General features: G+C 46.5%; 1 long non-coding RNA gene and 1 pseudogene across 2 annotated transcripts in view; one reads left to right on the forward strand and one right to left on the reverse strand.

The window, feature by feature from the left end:
- LOC129058264 (uncharacterized) overlaps nt 1-22,793 on the reverse strand; it is a 70,877-nt gene that overhangs the window by 33,874 nt on the left and 14,210 nt on the right. The gene's annotated exons all lie outside the window — the stretch shown is intronic.
- LOC100460844 (large ribosomal subunit protein uL22-like) lies at nt 1,319-1,908 on the forward strand (annotated as a pseudogene).

Raw genomic sequence — 22,793 nt, forward strand, 5'->3', positions numbered from 1 at the left:
CCATTGCCCTCGCCTCCCCATCTGTGCACCAGCACCCCCTGGACAGGCTCCCCCAAGTAGCAGTGTGTTTTACTCTTCTCTGTCAGCTCTTCAGGGCCTGTGTGGAGTCTAGCAGTGGGGATCACGGTGTATATATATATTATTTTATTTTATTATTTTATTTTTTGAGACAGTCTCGCTCTGTCACCCAGACTGAGTGCAGTGGTACAATCACAGCTCACTGCAGCCTCAAACTTCTGGTCTCAGGCGATCCTCTTGCTTTAGCCTCCCATGTAGCTGGGACCACAGGTGCATGCCACCATGCCCAGTAAATTTTTGTATTTTTTGTAGAGATAGGGTTTCATCATATTGCCTAGGCTTGTCTCAAACTCCTGTGATCAAGTGGTCCTCCCACCTCATCCTCCCAAAGTACTGGGATTACAGGCATGAGCCACTGAGCATTTTGTTTTTGTTTTTGTTTTTGTTTTTTTGAGACGGAGTTTCGCTCTTGTTGCCCAGGCTAGAGTGCAATGGCACGATCTCTGCCTCACTGCAACCTCCGCCTCCTGGGTTCAAGCGATTCTCCTGCCTCAGCCTCCCAAGTAGCTGGGATTACAGGCACCACACCCAGCTAATTTTGTATTTTTAGTAGAGACGGGGTTTCTCCATGTTGGTCAGGGTGGTCTCAAACTCCCGACCTCAGGTGATCTGCCCGCCTCGGCCTCCCAAAGTGCTGGGATTACAGGCGTGAGCCACCGCTCCCGGCGCCACTGAGCATTTTTAAGTCAGCGCTCGGGCTGGCTGCGGTGGCTCACGCCTGTAATCCCAGTACTTTGGGAGGCCAAGGCAGGCAGATCGCCCGAGGTCAGGAGTTCAAGACCAGCCTGGCCAACATGGTGAAACCCCGTCTCTACTAAAAATACAAAAATTAGCTGGGCGTGTTGACACGCACCTATAATCCCAGCTATTTGGGAGGCTGAGGCAGAAGAATTGCTTGAACTCGGGAGGTGGAGGTTGCAGTGAGCCCAGATCGTGCCATTGCACTCCGGCCTGGGTAATAGAGTGAGACTATCTCTCAACAAAAAATAATAATAATAATAAAAGTCAGTGCTGGGTGCATAGGATACTGAGTAACTGTTCGTTTTCATGGCTTGGTTGTGAATTTCCTGGATCTCCTTCTGTGACCTTGGGCAAGTTGTGTAGCTCCTCTGAGCCTTCAGTTCCTTATCAGATGTCAAAGGAGAACAAATTCCAACCTCAGTGTGAGAACTCAAGGGGGTGATGTGTGTAAAACTTTGAATTCGAAGTTCTCATGAGCTCTCCCAGAAGCCATCGCTCTTCCTCTTTCCCTAAGCAGCCTGAGGTCATCTGTGAAAATGGTTCACTATTCACTTGACCCAGAGAACCCCACAAAATCATGCAAATCAAGAAGTTCCAATCTTCGTGTTCACTTTAAGAGCACTCGTGAAACTGCCCAGGCCATCATGGATATGCATGTATGAAAAGCCACGAAGTATCTGAAAGATGTCACTTTACAGAAACAGTGCGTACCATTCCGACATTACAACGGTAAAGTTGGCAGGTGTACCCAGGCCAAGCAGTGGGGCTGGACACAAGATTGGTGGCCCAAAAAGAGTGCTGAATTTTTGCTGCACATGCTTAAAAATGCAGAGAGTAATGCTGAATTTAAGGGTTTCGATGTAGATTCTCTGGTCATTGAGGATATCCAAGTGAACAAAGCACCTAAGATGTGCCGCCGGACCTACAGAGCTCATGGTCGGATTAACCCATACATGAGCTCTCCCTGCCACATCAAGATGGTCCTTACTGAAAAGGAACAGATTGTTCCTAAACCAGAAGAGGAGGTTGCCCAGAAGAAAAAGATCCCAGAAGAAACTGAAGAAACAAAAACTTATGGCACGGAAGTAAATTCAGCATTAAAATACATGCAATTAAAAGGGGAAAAAAAAAACTTTGAATTTTCCCTAGAGCTCAATAAGGCTCAGAGAAAGGGAAGGTGTAGAGGTGAGCTGGGTGGCTGGTGCTCAGACCCCAGGCTGGGTGATTCCACAAGGCAGTCTGTTGATCTTTATCACAACCCAGGGAAGTGGGAACTGTCACTCCTTTCACAAGCTCACCCCCTAAGGCTCAGAGGCCTTTACCTGTCAGCAGGGCTCTTTCATGTCCCAGCCAGGAGCTGGATCTGGACACTGCAGTGACACTCTTGACAGGGGAGGAAGGAGGTAAAACAGGCAGATGGATAGAACAGAGGAGGGTCTCCAAGATCACAAAGACACTGCAAGTCAAGGGGTAAATGAACATTTGAGAGAGGACCTAGAAGGCCGGTTGCAAGAAGACCAGATTAAAGAAGTCTTGAGACCAGGAGCCGTGGCTCACGCCTATAATTCCAGCATTTTGGGAAGCTGAAGAGGGAGGATCACTTGAGCCCAGAAGTTTAAGACCAGCCAGGGCAACACGGAGAGACTCCATCTCTACAAAAGTAAAAAAAAAAAAATTAGCCATTTGTGGTGGTGCACGCCTGTGGTCCCAGCTACTTGGGAGGCTGAGGTGGGAGGATTGCTTTAGCTCAGGAGGTCGAGGCTGCAGTGAGCTGTGATTGTGCCACTGCATTCCAGCCTAGGTGACAGAGTGAGACCCTGTCTCAAAAAAAAAAAAACAAACTTTGAAACTGGAAGGAAGCCTGGAAAACAATCATACCAACACAACCAATTTACAAATGAGAAGCCTGGGGCACAGAGAGGGAAAGTGGCAAAAGCGGGGCTAGAAACCAAGTTTCCTGACTCCTAGTGTGTTCATTCTGGAGTTGCATCCTCTGGGTGGTGGCTGAGGGCCAGAAGGAAGGTCCATGGACAGCCTAGAACTTCAAACAGAAACAGAAAGTCTTTAGGGAGGTCAGAGTTCCCAGAAAACTGGGAATTGGGACACACTGAAAACTGAATTATCTTGCTGCCCTGCCTCTGGGAAGGTCATGTCATAACCATTTTTCTTTTTCTTTTTCTTTTGGCAGGGGATGGAGTCTCACTCTTGTTGCCCAGGCTGGAGTGCAATGGCATGATCTTGGCTCACTGCAGCCTCTGCCACCCGGGTTCAAGGGATTCTCCTGCCTTAGCCTCCTCAGTAGCTGGGATTACAAGTGTGCACCACCACGCCCAGCAAATTTTTGTATTTTTAGTAGAGATGGGGTTTCACCACGTTGGCTAGGCTGGTCATGAACTCCTGACCTCAGGTGATTTGCCCGCCTCGGCCACCCAAATTGCTGGGATTACAGGCGCGAGCCACTGCACCAGGCCGTCATGACCATTTTTCTGTCACAAAAGTTGCACTGATTGTCAGCTTGCTAATGAAAACAATAGAAAACCTTGACCAACAGCCTTGTTGTTCCTCCCTACAACTGGCTCTCTCCCCATCTCCTCTGCTCTGTCAGACGAGCCTTTCCAGAGCAAGCCTCCACCCATCTCACACACACACCCTGCTTGGCGTCTCCCTATTGTTGTTTCTTTCCTTTTCTTTCTGTCTTTTTTTTAAATAAATAAATAAAGACAGGGTCTTGCTGTGTTGCCCAGGCTGGTCTCTAATTCCTGGGCTCAAGCAATCCTCCCACCTCAGCCTCCTAACGTGCTGGGATTACAGGCGTGAGCCATTGTATTTGGTCCCTATTGGCTTTTTTTTTTTTCTTCTTCTTTTTTTTTTTTTTTGAGACAGAGTTTTACTCTGTTGCCCAGGCTGCAGTGCAGTGGTGCAATCTCGGCTCACTGCAACCTCCGCCTCCCAGGTTCAAGGGATTCTTGTGCCTCACCCGCCCAAGCAGCTGGGACTACAGGCACACAACACCATGCCTGGCTAATTTTTGTATTTTTATTAGAGATGAGGTTTCGCCAGATTGGCCAGGCCAGTCTCAAACTCCTGGCCTCAAGTGATCCACCCGCCTCGGCCTCCCAAAGTGCTGGGATTACAGGCGTGAGCCACTGCACCTGGTCCCCATTGTTGACTGAGTCAAAACTAGATGCTCCTGTCTGTCTTTCACGCCGTCCAGGCCTGGGCACAGTTCAGCTTGTCAGCTTCCTCCCCTGCTGCTCTGCCCCCCAGAGTCTCTGCTGATTTGCAGCTTCCCAAATGGGCCTTGCATTCTCATGTTGCCCTGGTTTTTATCTAATGAAATGCCCTTTTTCCACTTTCTGTCTTCCTCTGCCTTTAAAAGCTTGTCTTTCAGGCCCAGTTCCTTGGACTCCTCTGCTATAAGATTCTCTTTAACCCTCACTTCCACCTGTCCCAGCAGAAATGATCATGTTCTCTTCTGTGCTCCCTCAGCGGACTGGTTATTTCTCTCTCCTTTTTTTGAGACAGAGTCTCGCTCTGTTGCCTAGGCTGGAATGCAGTGGCGCGATCTCGACTCACTACAACCTCTGCCTGCCAGGTTCAAGTGATTTTCCTGCCTCAGCCTCCCGAGTAGCTGGGATTACACGTGCGCACCATGCCCAGCTAATTTTTGTATTTTTAGTAGAGACGGGGTTTTGCCATGTTGGCCAGGCTGGTCTCAAACTCCTGACCTCAAGTGATCCACCTGACCTGGCCTCCCAAAGTGCTGAGATTATAGGTGTGAGCCACCGCACCCAGCCAAACTGGTTATTTCTCTATGTACCACTCATTAAAGTCCAATTTGAAGTATACAGCATTGTGTGTGAACGTCTTCTCAACATTTTATAAAGAAACATTTCAAATATACAGCAAAGTTGAAGGAATTTTAAAGTTAACACCCATATCTCTGGCACTTTGTTTTTACTATCAACACTTTTTTTTTTTTTTTTTTGAGACAGAGTCTCGCTCCATCACCCAGGCTGGAGTGCAGTGCCGCGATCTTGGCTCACTGCAAGCTCCCTCTCCCGGGTTCATGCCATTCTCTTGCCTCAGCCTCCCGAGTAGCTGGGACTACAGGCGCCCGCCACCACGCCCCGCTAATTTTTTTGTATTTTTTTTAGTAGAGACAGGGTTTCACTGTGTTAGCTAGGATGGTCTCCATCTCCCGACCTCGTGATCCACCCGCCTCAGCCTCCCAAAGTGCTGGGATTACAGGCGTGAGCCACTGTACCTGGCCTATTAACACTTTATCATACTTGCTTTATCGTTATTTATTTGTTTATTTTTTGAGACAGAGTCTCACTCTGTTGCCCAGGTTAGAGTGCAGTGGTGTGATCTCGGCTCACTGCAACCTCCGCCTCTAGGGTTCAAGAGAGTTTCATGCCTCAGCCTCCTGAGTAGCTGGGATTACCAGTGTGCACCACCACGCCCAGCTAATCTTTGTATTTTTAGTAGAGACGGGGTTTCACCATGTTGGCCAGGATGGTCTCAAACTCCCGGCAACGGGTCATCTGCCTACCTCGGCTTCACAAAGTGTTGGGATTACAGGCGTGAGCCACTGCACCTGGCCTATTTACTTATTTATTTTTGAGACAGGGTCTGGCTCTGTCACCCAGGCTGGAGTGCAGTGGCATGATTTTGGCTCACTGCAGCCTCGACCTCCTGGGCTCAAGCAGTTCTCTCATCTCAGCCTCCCAAGTAGCTAGGACTAACAGGGGCATGCCTGGCTAATTTTTTAATTTTTTGTGGAGACGAGGTCTCACTATGTTACCCAGGCTGGTTTCAAACTCATAGACTCAAGGGGTCCTCCTGTCTTAACCTCCCAAAGTGCTGGGATTACATAATGTACATATCAAAAATGCATTGCTTCCCAGAACAGGGGTTAATCAGAAGACAACATGGCCAGTTAGTCTCCACACAATGAAATAATCAAATCTCGGCCGGGCGCAGTGGCTCATGCCTGTAATCCCAGCACTTTGGGAGACCAAGGCCGGTGGATCACCTGAGATCAGGAGTTTGAGACCAGCCTGGCCAACGTGGTGAAATCCCCGTCTGTACTAAAAAAAAATTAAAAATAAAAAAATTAGCTGGGTGTGGTGGCATGCCTGTAATCCCAGCTACTCAGGAGGCTGAGGCAGAAGAATCGCTTGAACCAGGGAGGCAGAGGTTGTAGTGAGCCAAGATCTTGACACTGCACTCCAGCCTGGGCAACAGGGTGAGACTCCGTCTCAAAAATAAATAAACAAATAAAAAATAGGCCGGGCGCAGTGGCTCACAACTGTAACCCCAGCACTTCGGGAGGCCGAGGCAGGTGTATTAGGAATAACGCTCAAAATCCTAAGGAAATTGAACACTTGAACAAAGGATCCTTAGCAAAGCAATTTTATTTCTGTGCAGAGGGGTGCCTCCTTGACCAGTTGCCATGAGAGCACACCTGAACAAAGGGGCATGAGAGCCTTTAGTGCTGACGCAAGTTCTGCCCCGTACCCTTTCCCCATTGGCAAGGTTCCGGTCATACAACCTAAACTAATCCCGGTTGGCTAAACATTTGATTTTTTTTAGATAGGGTGGGCACATAAAAGAAAGTGGAGAGGAAGGGTAAGGGGTGTCTGTAATGAGCTAGAAAGTTAGTCCTCTTTCCAAATAAGGAAAGGAATGTGAGCTGGTACTGATAACGCCTGGTACTGTGGCGGCGTGCCTGGGCATCTAACAAAGGCAAAAAGGAAAAAAGGAGAAAAAGGAGAAAAAAAGGGGGGGTACTATGAATTAAAGAATAAATGATTGATCAGGTTATCTGAAGAGAAACCTCATCATATCGCACAGGTGGATCACTTGAGGCCAGGAGTTTGAGATCAGCCAGACCAACATGGTGAAACCTCATCTCTACTAAAAATACAAAACTAGCCAGATGTGGTGGCACATGTCTGTAATCTCAGCTACTATGGAGGCTGAGGCAGGAGAATCGCTTGAACCTAGGAGGCAGAGGTTGCAATGAGCTGAGATTGCACCATTGCATTCCAGCCTGGGCAACAAGAGCAAAACTCCACCTCAAAAAAAAAAAAAAAAAAAAAAAAAAAGCCACGCGTGGTGGCTCATGCCTGTAATCCCAGCACTTTTGGAGGCCGAGGTGGGTGGATCACTCGAGGTCAGGAGTTCGAGACCAGCCTGGCCAACATGGTGAAACCCCGTCTCTACTAAAAATACAAAAATTTGCTGGGCATGGTGGTGTGTGCCTGTATTCCCAGCTACTTGGGAGGCTGAGGCAGGAGAATCGCTTGAACCCGAGAGGTGGAGGTTGCAGTGAGCCGAGATTGCACCACTGCACTCCAACCTGGACGACAAGAGTGATACTCCATCTCAAAAAAGAAAAAAAAGAAAAAGAAAAAGAAATAAACAAATCTTAAGGGTACTGTCAAAGAAAAGAGTCAAACTCGGTAAAATATTTGAAGAGATTTATTCAGAGCCAAATATGAGTAACCATGGGCCATGACAGAGCCCCAGGAGATCTTGAGAACATGTGCCCAAGGTGATGTTTGAAATGCTTGTTTCTCAGTGCCGTAAAGAAATAGCACTTGAACATAAATATAATTTCCTTAGTAAGGCCATTTTTACTTCCTGCAGAAAGGGTACACTCACCAGCAGTTTTGCCACGAGAGTATACTGAACAAAGGAGACAGGGTCATTTATAACCTGACACATCCACCCTACTGCTGTGTCTGGTTTCCATTGGCTGGAATGGGACCTCACATTCTGTATTTGTCCTGATTGGCTAGCAACTTAGAACTTTTTAAAAGAGGTAAAGGTAGAGGAGAACAAAGGAAGGAGAAAGTAACTTGTGGAATGCTAAGAAAGGTAAAAACACCTTGGAAGCTAAAAACATAAAGTACATTGATTTCTTTATCATGGCTAGCAGATATTTAAGAATGTTAGCACAGGCCTTGGAATAAATTTTGCTTCTAAGAGAAGTTAGTGTTTATTCCTAATTAAATGGGGAGGAAAGTCTTTGAAGAGGAACCTTTCGTTTTTACAGTGGTCAGGCCACAGACTGGTTTTATACATTTTAGGGAGACAGAAGACATCAATCAATACACGTAAGATGTACATTGGTTTGGTCTGGAAAGGCAGGACATCTTCAAGTGGGGGGTGTTTCCAAGTCTAGGTCATAAATGGACTTCAAAGAGTCTCTGATTTGCCATTGGTTAAAAGAGTTTGAGAGTTTATCTAAAGACCAGAAATCAATAGAAGGGAGTCTCCGTGTTAAGATAAGGGGTTGTGGGGCTGGGTGTGGTGGCTCACACCTGTAATCCCAGCACTTTGGGAGGCTGAGGTGGGCGGATCACGAGGACGGGAGTTCAATACCAGCCTGGCTAACACAGTGAAACCCCGTCTCTACTAAAAATACAAAAAAAAAAAAAAAAAAATTAGCCAGGCATGGTGCCGGGCGCCTGTAGTCCCAGCTACTTGGGAGACTGAGGCAGGAGAATGGCATGAACCTGGGAGGCAGAGCTTGCAGTGAGCCAAGATCGCACCACTGCACTCCAGCCTGAGCGACAGAGCGAGACTCTGTCTAAAAAAAGATAAGGGGCTGTGGAGACCAAGGTTCTTATTATGCAGATGATGAAGCTTCCAGGTAGCAGGCTTCAGAGAGAACAGATTGTAAATGTTTCTTATCAGACTTAGTCTGTTTTATTAGTCGTTTTCTCTTTTTCCTTTTTAAGACAGTGTTTCACTCTGTTGCCCAGGCTAAAGTGCAGTGGCACAATCTCAGCTCACTGCAACCTCTGCCTCCTGGGCTCAAGAGATCCTCCTACTTCAGCCTTCTGAGTAGCTGGAACTAAGGAGTCTGCCACCACATCTTTTTTTTTTGCTGTTTTTTTTTAAAGTCAGGGTCTCACTCTGTTGCCCAGGCTGGAGTGTGGTGGTGCAATCACAGCTCCCTACAGCCTTGATTTCCTGAGCTCAACCAATCCTCCCACCCCAGCCTCCTGGACAGCTGGGACTACAGGCATATGCCACCAAGCCTGGCTAATGTTTGCATTTTTTGTAGAGATGAGGTATTGCTATGTTGCTCAGGCTGGTCTCAGTAGCATACAAAACACACTTATCTCTTTGGAGATTCCAAGGATTTTAGGAGTTGTATGCCAAGAAGCTGGGACAAAAGCCAAATATATATTTCACAATATCGAAGTCTACCCCTAGTCTTTGAACACAGATCCCTTACATCAAAAGGATATACAATGAAAAGTGCTGGCAAAATTACTGGAATCCCATTTAATCATTAGTAATTAGTCTAGTCTATATCATATCATATAAATGTATTTTTCAGGGCAAGGTCACTCAGGTTTGCAGACTTCCATTCAATCTTGTCAGGTTCCAAAACCAGGAGTTGTCTCAGCAAACATAGCATCTGGTATAATTGAGCTGAGACAATGTCATCTCTTGGAAGTGTTGATGTAACATTGGATTTCTCTCATTATATAACCCATTTAATCATTTGTTTACCCTTGGCTACGATTTCTTCTTCATTTATACCCAAACTTTTCCACCTTTGGAAGGGACATTAGGTTCAACCACTGTGCTGGCCTTGATTGCAGGCAGCAATACTAGTCTATCAAGTATCTCTCCTCAGTCCGTTCCCATTCAGATAGGGTAAGGCTACACAGTGCAAAACTAGTGGGCTATTTTTACCACCAGGCAATATAGCTGTATTCACTGTTAACAGCAATTTTACCAAATGGGGTAAAGGCACAACCCGCCCCCATCAGGCCCTTAGAAATTATAAGGCTGGGCCGGACACGGTGGCACATGCCTGTAATCCTAGCACTTCGGGAGACTCAGGCAAGTGGATCACTTAAGGTCAGGAGTTCAAGACCAGCCTGGCCAACATGGTGAAACCCCAGCCCTACTAAAAATACAAAAATTAGCTGGGCATGTTGGCGCATGCCTGTAATCCCAGCTACTCGGGAGGCTGAGGCAGGAGAATCGCTTGAACCTGGGAGGCAGAGGTTGCAGTGAGCTGAGACCACGCCACTGCACTCCAGCCTGGGCAAGGGAGTGAGACACTGTCTCAAAAAAAAAAAAAAAGAAAAGAAACTATGAGGCTGGGCATGGTGGCTCACATCTGTAATCCTAGCACTTTGGGGGACCAAGGCAGGTGGATCACTTGAGCCCGAGTTCAAGACCAGCCTGGGCAACATGAAGAAATCCTGTCTCTACAAAAAAATACAAAAATTATGGCTAAGTGTGGTGGCTCATGCCTGTAATCCCAGCACTTTGGGAGGCCGAGGTGGGTGGATCACGAGGTCAGGAGATCGAGACCATCCTGGTTAACACGATGAAACCCCATCTCTACTAAAAATACAAAAAAAATTAGCTGGGCGTGGTGGCGGGCGCCTGTAGTCCCAGCTACTCGGGAGGCTGAGGCAGGAGAATGGCGTGAACCCGGGAGGTGGAGCTTGCAGTGAGCTGAGATCGCGCCACTGCACTCCAGCCTGGGCGACAGAGTGAGACACCATCTTTAAAAAAAAAGAGAGAGAAGGGCTGATGAAAACAGAAACAAAGCACGAAAAGCAGATTTGTCATTTCCAAGTTACTTTCTTTGTAAGATGGGTACAGGAAAACAGAATTAAAAAATAACTGATTGGTTGATGTCAGTTACTTTTTTGTAAGGATTAAAACAGAGGAGGCTGTACGCGATGGCTCACGCCTGTAATCCCAGCACTTTGGGAGGCCAAAGTGGGTGGGTCAATTGAGTCCAGGAGTTTGAGACCAGCCTAGCCAACATAGTGAAACCCCATCTCCACTAAAAATGAAAAAAAAAAAAAAAAAAAAAAAAAGCTGGGATGGTGGCACATGCCAGTCCCAGCTACTTGGGAGGCTGAGGCACAAGAATCGCTTGAACCTGGGAGGCAGAGGTAGCAGTGAGCTAAGATGTCACCACTGCACTCCAGCCTGAGCAACAGAGCAAAACTCTGTCTCAAAACAAACAAACAGGCCGGGCGCAGTGGCTCACACCTGTAATCCCAGCACTTTGGGAGACCGAGGTGGGCTGATTACTCGAGGCCAGGAGTTCAGGACTGGCCTGGCCAACATGGTGAAATCCTGTCTCTACTAAAAATACCAAAAGTTAGTTGAGGCTAGGCACAGTGGCTCATGCCTGTAATCCCAGCACTTTGGGAGGCCGAGGCAGGTGGATCACCTGAGGTCGGGAGTTCGAGACCGGCCTAGCCAACATGGTGAAACCCTGTCTTTACTAAAAATACAAAAAAATTAGCTGAGTGTGGTGGCACATGCCTGTAGCCCCAGCTGCTCAGGAGGCTGAGGCACGAGAATAGCTTGAACCTGGGAGGAAGGGGTTCCAGTGAGCCGAGATCACGCCACTGCACTCCAGCCTGGGCAACAGAGCGAGGCTCTGTCTCAAAAAAAAAAAAAAAACAAAAAACACACACAGAGGGAACTTCATCATCATGTTGAATAAAACTGGCCTGTTTGGGAATTTGGCTATTATCTCGCATTCTTCTGATTTCTAAGAAGGTCAGGTAAACAGCTTGGTTTCTTAACATGTAATTTTAGCATGAGTGATTCCATTTTAGTTTTTTCCTTTTTTTTTGAGACAGAGTCTCACTTTTGTTGCCCAGGCTGGAGTGCAGTGGCGCAATGTCAGCTCACTGCAACCTCCACCTCCCGGGTTCAAGCAATTCTCCTGTCTCAGCTTCCCGAGTAGCTGGGACTACAGGTGTCCGCCACCATGCCCGGCTAATTTTTGTATTTTTAGTGGAGATGAGGTTTCACAATATTGGTCAGGCTGGTCTCGAACTCCTGACCTCAGGATCCGCCAGCCTCAGCCTCTCAAAGTGATGGGATTACAGGCGTGAGCCACCTTGCCCGGCCCATTTTAGTTTTTAGTCTGGTCTTTTGGGGCCCGCTTTGTCCAAAACAATGGCTAACGTAGTGTTTTTATTAGCATCTGAAAGACTCATGAGGGGAATCTGAGACAGTACATTTGATAAGGCTTCCCGAATTGTCTTTCCCTTTTGCAGCAATATAGTTATTTTGCGGGGCTGGGGTTCCCATTAAAGGGCTCTTGGCAACATTAAGTGAGTGAATATGTCATTTATCCTAAAGCCAGTCCCATATAGTTTGCATATGAAGTATATCAGCTGCTTCATCTGAATGTTCCATTTGGCATTTGTAGGTGGAGCCAGGCAGTCCCCCTCTGCAGGGTAAACAGACCTTACCATGGCTTTTATCCAGTCCATCAGGCTGGCTGTTCCCTTGGGAATAACCTCCTATGTGTCTGTGTCTCGTAGAGCTATCTGTGATTGTTCTATAGTGAGCTGTGGGTCCTGTATCAACCCAAACATGCTCTTTCACTATGCAGCACTTCAAACCAAAGATACTGCTCCTAAATTTGTTGCTCTCAAAATCCGTTTTAGTAAAGCCTCCTCAGGAACCTGATGATACCAATCCACAAAATGAAACGCTTCCTTCATACCATCCCTCTAGTTTTCACAGTATCTTGGTTTTGCCGCTTCCCCGCATTGACTGCCTTTTTGGTAACCACAGGTCTTAGAGGTACTTTCTGTTGTCTCTCTATAATTTTTCCCTTCTTGGGGAGGCTTTGTGGCTTGTGGCCAAAGCTCAGACTAACTGAAAGCTGAGATTAGTCTAGCATCAAGATTGACCCAGAACTCCCTTTTACTTTCATTTTTAGCTATTACATATAACAGTAAACAAGGAATTGAAATTTTGTGTTTTTTTCTTATTAGTTTGCATTTCTTTGTTGTTGTTTTGAGACATGGTCTCATTCTGTCACCCAGGCTGGAGTGCAGTGGCGCAATCTAGGCTCACTTCAGTCTCCACCTCCCAGGCTTAAGTGATCCTCCCACCTTAGCCTCCCAAGTAGCTGGGACTATAGGCCCGCACCACCATGCCCAGCTAATTTTTGTATTTTTGTTGTTGTTGTTGTTGTCATTGTTTTGAGACAGAGTTTCGCTCTTGTTGCCCAGGCTAGAGTGCAATGGCGCAATCTCGGCTCACCGCAACCTCTACCTCCCGGGTTTAAGCGATTCTCCTGCTTCAGCCTCCTGAATACCTGGGATTACAGGCGCATGCCACTATGCCCGACTAACTTTGGATTTTTAGTAGAGACGGGGTTTCTCCATGTGGGTCAGGCTTGTCTCAAACTCCCGACCTCAGGTGATCCGCCTGCTGGAGCCTCCCAAAGTGCTGGGATTACAGGCGTGAGCCACCGTGCCCGGCCTAATTTTTGTATTTTTATTAGAGACAGGGTTTTACCATGTCGCCCAGGTTGATGTTGAGGAAATCCTGACCTCAAGTGATCCTCCCGCCTCGGCCTCCCAAAGTGCTGGGATTACAGGCGTGAGCCACTGCACCCAGCCTAGTTTGCATCTCTTTATCCATTTGGTAAACCTACTCCCTGGGAGTTGGATCCATCTCTAAATTTTATTGGTAACTTTTACCTTTTGTAACTGATTGTAGCACAGCTGATACTTCATACCATGGGGGACCACACAGCCACCCAGGAATCAAAAGTTCCTCACCTCCCACCCTTTATCCTTTTTCTTCCCAAACTACATGTTTCCATGAGCAGGGCTGGTGTAGCAAATCCCACTTCTGACACCAAACATGACATTATAGGTGGAGGAACAAAAAAAACCAACCAAGTGATTTTTCCTATTCTCTTACTCAGCAGTCAACAATACTTCTGTGACTAGTGTATGGGAGGTTTTCCCCACACACCAAGCAAGTAGTCCTTCGGCTGTGGACACCAGCTAGATATCCTCCAATTCAGTTTAATTGTGGCACTATCTACCCAGAGATAGAGTCAGATCCCATATGTTGAAGGCTTAGTCCCACAAGATTGCCCCTGCCACTTCCAATGCCAATGGCAAAGTCCAGGTTTTTTTAACCTGTGCTACAGACAGACTGATTATAGACTGAAGTTCCTTGGGTTCAACTAATTTGCTAGAGTGGCTCCTAGAACCCAGAGAAACACATTTACTGATTTATTATACAGTTTAATACAAAGAATACAGATGAAGAGATGCATAGGGTGAGGTATGGAGGGAGGGGCACCAAGCTTCCATGCCCTCTCCAAGCATGCCACCTTCCAGCAACCTCCAAGTGTTTAGCTATCCAGAAGCTCATTCAGATTCTGTTTTTTTTTGTTTTTGAGACAGGTTTTTGCTCTGTTGATGATATGGTTTGGCTGTGTCCCCACTCAAATCTCATCTTGAATTCCTACATGCTGTGGGAGGGACTGGTAAGAGGCAATTGAATCATGGGGGCAGGTCTTTCCCATGCTGTTCTCGTGATAGTGAATAAGTCTCATGAGATCTGATGGCTTCATAAGGCAGGGTTTCCCTGTACAACTCTCTTTGCCTGCCACCATCCATCTAAGACATGACTTGCTCCTCCTTGCTTTCCGTCATGATTGTGAGGCCCCCCCAGCCATGTGGAACTGTAAGTCCATTAAACCTCTTTTTCTTCCCAGTCTCAGATATGTCTTTATCAGCAGCGTGAAAACAGACTAATACAGTCGCCCAGACTGGAGTGCAGTGGAGTGCACAACTCATTGCAGCCTCAACCTCCCAGGCTCAAGCAATCCTCCTACCTCAGACACCTGAGTAGCTGGGACTATAGGTGCACACCACCACACACCTGGCTAATTTTTTTTTTTTTTTTGAGACGGAGTTTTGCTCTTGTTGCCCAAGCTGGAGTGCGATGGCACGACCTCAGCTCACTGCAACCTCTGCTTCCTGGGCTCAAGCGATTCTCCTGCCTCAGCCTCCTGAATAGCTGGGATTATAGGCATGCACCACCACGCCGGGCTATTTTTCGTATTTTCAGTAGAGATGGGGTTTCACCATGTTGACCAGGCTGGTCTCGAACTCCTGACCTCAGGTGATCTACCCTCCTTGGCCTCCCAAAGTGCTGGGATTACAGGCGTGAGCCACTGCGCCCAGCCTAATTTTTTTGTATTTATTTATTTTTTTGTAGAGACATGGTCTCGTCATGTTGCCTAGGCTGGTCTTGAACTTCTGGGCTCCAGTGATCTGCCCATCTCGGCTTCTCAAAGCGCTAGGATTACAGGTGTGAGCCACCGTGCCTGGCCTCATTTGGATTTTTAATGGAGACTTCATTACATAGGCATGGTTGATTAAATAATTAACCATTGGTGATCGACTTAACTGTCAGCCTCTCTCCTCTCCCAGGAGGTTGGGGAGTGGTGCTGAAAAGTTACAGCCCTCTCATCTGCCTTGGTCTTCGCTGTTACCAGCCCCCATCCTGAAGCTACCTAGGGGCTGCCAGCCACCAGGCATCTTAATAGTGTACAAAAATACCACTTTGAATTCCAATAATTTTAGGAGTTGTATGCCAGAAAACTGGGATAAAGACCAAATACAGTTATACTTAGCTTAACAAGAGGGATGTGTTCTAAGAAATGCATCACTAAGTGATTTCATCATTGTGCGAACACCATAGAGTGTACTTACACACACCTAGATGATACAGCCTGTTAAATACCTAGAATACCCAGGGTACAGGATGTAGCCTATTGCTCCTACACCACAAACCTGTACAGCGTGTTACTGCACTGAATACTACAGGCAATTGTAACACCTGGTAAATATTTATGTATCTAAACATATCTAAACATAGAAAAGGTACAGTAAAAATACAATATTATAATCTTTTTTTTTTTTTTTTTTGAGACTGTGTCTCGCTCTATTCCAGGCTGGAGTGCAGTGGCACAATCTCGGCTCACTGCAACCTCCACCTCCTGGGTTCAAGTAATTCTCGTGCCTCAGTTTTCCAAGTAGCTGGGATTACAGGCAGCTGCAGTCATGCCCGGCTAATTTTTGTATTTTTAGTAGAGACAGGGTTTCACCATCTTGGCCAGACTAGTCTCGAACTCCTGACCTCAAGCGATCCACCTGCCTTGGCCTCCCAAAGTGCTGGGATTATAGGCTCAAGCCACACCGTGCCTGGCCAAAAATGCAGTATTATAATCTTATAGGGTAGGGCTAAGTGGCTCACACCTTGTAATCCCAGCATTTTAGGAGGTAGAGGTGGGAGAAGCACTTGAACCAGGGGTTCAAGACCAGCCTGGGCAACATAATGAGACACCCTCTCTAGGAAAAAAAACAATTATCTATCTATCTATTAATCTATCTGTATATCTTATGGGACCATTGTCATATATGCAGCTTTTTGACCAAAACGTTGCATGACTATGTATATTTCACAGTATCATGTTTCCAGTTTGTGGCTATTAAGAATAAAGTTGTGGATGGGCGCGGTGGCTCACGCCTGGCTAATATGGTGAAACCCTGTCTCTACAAAAATACAAAAATTAGCATGGTGGTGCGCTACTGTAATCCCAGCTACTCAGGAGGCTGAGGCAGGTGAATTGCTTAAACCGGGGAGGCAGAGGTTGCAGTCAGCCAAGATTGCGCCACTGCACTTTAGCCTGGGTGACAGAGCGAGACTCCATCTCAAAAAAAAAAGAATAAAGTTGCTATAAGCATTGTTTTTCAAAATTTTATTTATTATTTATTTATTTTTATTTTTTGAGACAGAGTCTTGCTCTGTCGCCCAGGCTGGAGTGCAGTGGCGCCATCTCGGCTCACTGCAGCCTCTGCCTCCACATTCGAGTGATTCTCCTGCATTCAAGCAATTCTCCTGCCTCAGCCTCCCGAGTAGCTGGGACTACAGGTTCCTGCCACCACACCCGGCTAATATTTTTGTATTTTTAGTAGAGATGGGTTTCACCACATTGGCCAGGCAGGTCTCAAACTCCTGACCTTGTGATCCACTCACCTCGGCCTCCCAAAGTGCTGGGATTACAGGTATGAGCCACCGTGCCTGGCCTAAATTTTATTTTTTTTGAAACAGGGTCTTGCTCTGTCATCACCCACGCTGGAGTGTAGTAGTGTGAACATAGCTTACTGCAGCCTCAAACTCCGGGACTCAAGTGATCCTCTTGATTCAATCTCTCGAGTAGCTGGGACTACAGGTGCCCAACTCTGTGCCAGCTAATTTATTTACTATAAATTATTTATTTATTTGAGATGGAGTCTCACTATGTCGCCTAGTCTGGAGTGCAGTGGTGCCATCTTGGCTCACTACAACCTCCACCTCCTGGGTTCAAGTGATTCTCCTGCTTTAGCCTCCTGAGTAGCTGGGATTAAAGGCGCACACCACCATGCTGGGCTAATTTTTGTATTTTTAGTAGAGACGGGGTTTTCCTGTGTTGGCCAGGCTGGTCTCGACTTCCTGACCTCAAGTGATCCACCCGCTTCAGCCTCCCAAAGTGCTGGGATTACAGGCATGAGCCACTGTGCCTGGCACTACTTTATTTATTTATTTATTTATTTATTTATTGAGACGGAGTCTTGCTCTGTCGCTAGCCTGGAGTGCAGTGGCGAGATCTCGGCCCACGTCAATCTCCACCTCCTGGGTTCAAGCGATTCTTGTGCCTCAGCCTCTAGATAGCTGGGATTATAGGCATGCGCCATTACGCCCAGCTAATTTTTGTATTTTTTGTAGAGACGGGGTTTCACCATGTTGGCCAGGATGGTCTCGAACTCCTGACCTCAAGTGATCCGCCCACCTCGGCCTGGGTGCTGAGATTACAGAGGTGAGCCACCGTGCCCGGCCACATGTGATGTTTTGATGTGTTCAAATAACGTGTAATAATCAAGTCAGGGTAATTGGGAAATTCATCACCTTAAACATTTATCTTTTCTTTATGCTGGGAACATTCCAATTATTCTGTACTTGGTATTTAAAAATATACAACAGGCCGGGCATGGTGGCTTACACCTGTAATCCCAGCACTTTGGAAGGCTAAGGTGGGCAGATCACCTGAGGTCCAGAGTTCGAGACCAGCCTGGCCAACACGGTGAAACCCTGTTTCTACTAAAAATACAAAATTAGCCAGGCGTGGTGGCATGCACCTGTAGTCCCAAGCTACTCAGGAGGCTGAGGCAGGAGAATTGCTTGAACCCGGGAGGCGGAAGTTGCGGTGAGCCGAGATTGTGCCATTGCACTCCAGGCTGCGCAACAAGAGTGAAACTCTGTCTCAACAACAACAAAAAATAAAATAAAAAATATACAATATACAATAGATTATTGTTTAATCACTACTGATACTACTATTTATTGAACACTAGGTCTTATTTCTTCTATCTACCTGTACTTTTGTACCCATCAATCAACCTCTCTTCATCTCCCCCTCTTGCCTACGGTTCCTAGCTTCTGGTAATCTCCAAACTACTATCTTAGTGAGATCCACTACTATGATCATTCTTAAACAAATCTTTATGTGGACATAGGTTTCTATTTCTCTTGGGTAAATACCTAGGAGTGGAATTAAATTTGTATTTTCCTTCCTCTGGATTGTGAACTTTCAGGGGCTGATTTATTTTGTCTCCAGCTCCAAGCACAATGCCTTAGTGTGTGGTCGGTTCTGAGTAAACATTTGTTGAAATGAAACAAAATTAAAGCACAAAATAATTTCCCCATATTCTATATAATATGCATCTGTCATTAAGCACACTGTGGGCCTAGCAAAACATGAGAATTGTTTCCATTGATCTTCCCAATGAGCCTCTAAGGTAAGAATTATCCCATATTACTACTTAGGAAATAGAGGCCAAGAGAAGCTAGGTGAGCTGATGAGCTGATGAAGATCACACAGCAGGTAAAGGGAAGAGACAGTTTCAAACTAAGCCTGTTTGTGAAGCCTCTGCATATTCCTCTCTGCTTCTTTGCTTTTCTGAAGGTCTCGGCTCCTTTAGCTGGAGTCCTTGGAGTAACTGGTCCAGGTCACTCTTTCTCTGCTCTCAAGGACTAGGCAAGGCAGGCTATCTCCTTCTCTTGCCTTACACAAGAATGTCTGCTTTCTAGTGGAACTCCAGATCTCACTTACCTCGAAAGATGTCAAAACTGTACCCCTTGAGAAGGGAGGAATGTAGTTTATATCAAAATGTCAAGTATCAAACAGGCAAATGGGGAGGGAAAGGTGGAATGGAAAGTCATCATCACTGTGCAACCATTACAGCAAAGACTGATTTAGAAAAGAATTATTGGGCTGGGCATGATGGCTCACCCCTGTCATCCCAGCACTTTGGGAAGCTGAGGCAGACGGATTGCTTGAGCTCACGAGTTTGAGACCAGTCTGGGCAACATGGCAAAACCCGATCTCTACAAAAAATACAAAAATTAGCCAGGTGTGGTGGTGCACACCTGTAGTCCCAACTACTCAGGAGGCAGAGGTGGGAGGATGGCTTGAGCCTGGGAAGCAGAGGATGCAGTGGGCTGAGATTGTGCCACTGCTCTACAGCCTAGGCGACAAAGTGAGACCTTGTATCAAAAAAGAAAAAAAAAAAAAAGAATCATCAATGGGTGCTATCTGTATCTGGGAGATATTTTGATGAGGATCAGGATATAAGCCCGTCTTAGAGCATCTCTCCAGTCTCTCCACAGATTGCTTGTTAGTTGCAAGGGAAAAAATGGAAGCAATACAGAGAAATCAGAAAACAACTTGACTTGATAACCAAAATGAACATCCAACAGTGAGGGTCAGATGGACACACCACATGCCTCCCAATATGAGAAGCCCTGAAAAGAACACAGCATCAATTGTGCAGTATTCTGGACTGGCACGCATAATCGAAACAACTATGAGAAAAAATCAGACACTCCAAATGAGACACATTCTCATTTTATTGATTGATTGATGATTGAGGTGGAGTCTCGCTCTGTCACCTAGGCTGGAATGCAGTAGCGCAATCTCGGCTCACTGTAACCTCCACCTCCCAGGTTCAAGCAATTCTCCTGCCTCAGCCTCCCAAGTAGCTGGGATTACAGGCGCCCACCACCAGGCCCAGCTAATTTTTTTTGTATTTTTAGTAGAGACAGGGATTCACCACGTTGGCCAGGCTGGTCTTGAACTCCTGACCTCAGGTGATCCACCCGCCTCGGCTTCCCAAAGTGCTGGGATTACAGGCATGAGGTACCCGCCTGGCCACATTCTCATTTTTAAAAGGTGTAGCTATATTCCTTTTTTTTTTTTTTTTTTTAGACGGAGTCTCGCTCTGTCGCCAGGCTGGAGTGCAGTGGCATGATCTTGGCTCCCTGCAACCTCCGCCTCCCGGGTTCAAGCAATTCTCCTGCCTCAGCCTCCCGAGTAGTCCCTGCCAGGGACTACAGGCGCGTGCCACCACACCCGGCTAATTTTTTGTATTTTTAGTAGAGACAGGGTTTCATTATATCAGCCAGGATGGTCTCCATCTCCTGACCTTGTGATCCGCCTGCCTCAGCCTCTCAAAGTGCTGGGATTACAAGCGTGAGCCACCGCGCCCGGCCTAGGGGTAGCTATATTCTTAAAAAATATCAATGTCATAAAAGACACACACACACACACACACACAGAGGATGTGAAAATGGTCCATATTAACGGAAACTAAAGAGACATGACAACTGAATGTGATATTTGGATACTGCTCCGGAAGAGAAAAACAATGCTATAAGGGATATTACTGGGTCAGCTGACAAAATTGGAATATGGATGGGAGATTAAATAGAATTCTTGAATCAATGTTAAATTTACTGAGATTGAAATCTGTATTGTATAAAAAATAGCCTTATTATTAGAAATACACACTGAAGTATTTAGGGGTAAAAAGTTATAACGCATATGACCCACATTCAAATGGCTCAAAAAATATTATTTGTGTGTGGCATATATATATATAGCACATAATTAAGCAAATGGCAAAATGTTAAAAATAGGTGAATTGGCCGGGCATAGTGGCTCATGCCTGTAATTCCAGCAATTTGGGAGGCTGAAGCGCAAGCTCACCTGACGTCAGGAGTTTAAGACCAGCCTGGCCAACATGGTGAAACCCTGTTTCTAGTAAAATATAAAAATTAGGTGGGCGTGGTGGCGTGCACCTGTAATCCCAGCTACTCTGGAGGCTGAGGCAAGAGAATTGCTTGAACACAGGAGGCGGAGGTTGCAGTGGGTGGAGATCGCGCCATTGCACTCCAGTTTGGGTGACAAGAGCAAAACTCCATCTCAAAAAAAAAAAAAAAAAAAGGTGAATCCACACCCTGTTCAGTAAATGGTGCTAAGAAAATTGGCTAACCATACGCAGAAGAATGAAACTGGACCCTGATCTCTCACCATGTGGTGTTATACATTGGTTTTCCTCCACAGTTCCTAGTTCATAACTCCCATAGTCCTTGTTACAGCTTTTTTTTATAATGTTAGGTGTGTTAAGCCTCAGGAAACAGAATCTCTCCCCTGTTCTTTCACCTGCTCCAAAGCAGGACTCTAATCTATTTCCACCTTTCTGACTGTGGGTCTTCAGATCCTCCCAGGAAAACTTGGCAAAGACATAGACACTTCTCAAAAGAAGACATACAAGCAGCCAAGAAATGTATGAAAAAATGCTCCACATTTCTATACCCTTGGGGAAGGAATGCTGATGCCATGAAGCCTCCATAAAACCCCAAGAAAGGCTGGGCGCGGTGGCTCACGCCTGTAACCCCAGCACTTTGGGAGGCAGAGACAGGTGGATCACTTGAGGTCAGGAGTTCGAGAGCAGCTTGGCCAACATGGTGAAACCCCATCTCTACTAAAAATACAAAAAAATTAGCTGGGTGTGGTATCAGGCACCTGTAATCCCAGCTACTTGTGAGACTGAGGCAAGAGAATTGCTTGAACCTGGGAGGTGGAGGTTGCAATGAGCTGAGATCGCGCCATTGCACTCTAGCCTGGGCAACAGAGTGAGACTGTCTTAAAACAAAAACAAAAACAAATAAACAAACAAAAAACCAAGAGGATAGGGTTTAGAGAGTGCTTCAGGATAGCTGAACACATGGAGGTTCCTGGAGGCTGGCATGCCTCGGGAGGGCATGGAAGCCCCACGTCCATTCCCCCACACCTCACCTTATGCATCTCTTCATCTGCATCCTTTGTAATATCCTTTATAATAAACCAGTAAACCTAAGTAAGTGTTTCCGTGAGTTCTGTGAGACATTCTAGCAAATTAATTAAACACGAAGGGGTCATGGGGACCCCAACTTAAAGCTGGTCAGTCAGAAGTTCTGGAGGCTGGAACTTGTAGCTGGTGTGTGTTGGGGATAGTTTTGGGGACTGAGCCCTCCACCTGTAGGATCTGACACTATCTCCATGTAGATATAGTGTAAATAATCAACAGAGTAAACAGCCAAAGAAATAATCAACAGAGTAAACACACAACCTGACAACCTATAGAATGGGATAAAATATTTGTAAATTAGGGCAGGCACGGTGGCTCACGCCTATAATCCCAGCACTTTGGTAGGCCGAGGTGGGTGGATCACGAGGTCAGGAGATTGAGACCATCCTGGCTAACACGGTGAAACCCTGTCTCTACTAAAAACACAAAAAAATTAGCCAGGCGTGGTGGTGGGTGCCTGTGGTCCCAGCTACTCAGAAGACTGAGGCAGAAGAATGGCGTCAACCCAGGAGGCGGAGCGTGCAGCTAGCTGAGATCACGCCACTGCACTCCAGCCTGGGCAACAGAGCAAGACTCCGTCTAAAAAAAAAAAAACAAAAAACGCTGGGCGCAGTGGCTTGTGCCTGTAATCCCAGCACTTCGGGAGGCTGAGGTGGGCGGATCATGAGGTCAGGAGATCGAGACCATCCTGGCTAACACAGTGAAACCCTGTCTCTACTAAAAATACAAAAAATCAGCCAGGCGTGGTGGTGGGCGCCTGTAGTCCCAGCTACTCAGGAGGCTGAGGCAGGAGAATGGCGTGAACCTGGGAGGCAGAGCTTGCAGTGAGCCAAGATCGCACCACTGCATTCCAGCCTGGGTGACAGAGCAAGACTCTGTCTCGAAAAAAAAAATTATAAA

This window comes from Pongo abelii, chromosome 2, assembly GCF_028885655.2.
Source record: "Pongo abelii isolate AG06213 chromosome 2, NHGRI_mPonAbe1-v2.0_pri, whole genome shotgun sequence".
NCBI classification, from domain to species: Eukaryota; Metazoa; Chordata; class Mammalia; order Primates; family Hominidae; genus Pongo; species Pongo abelii.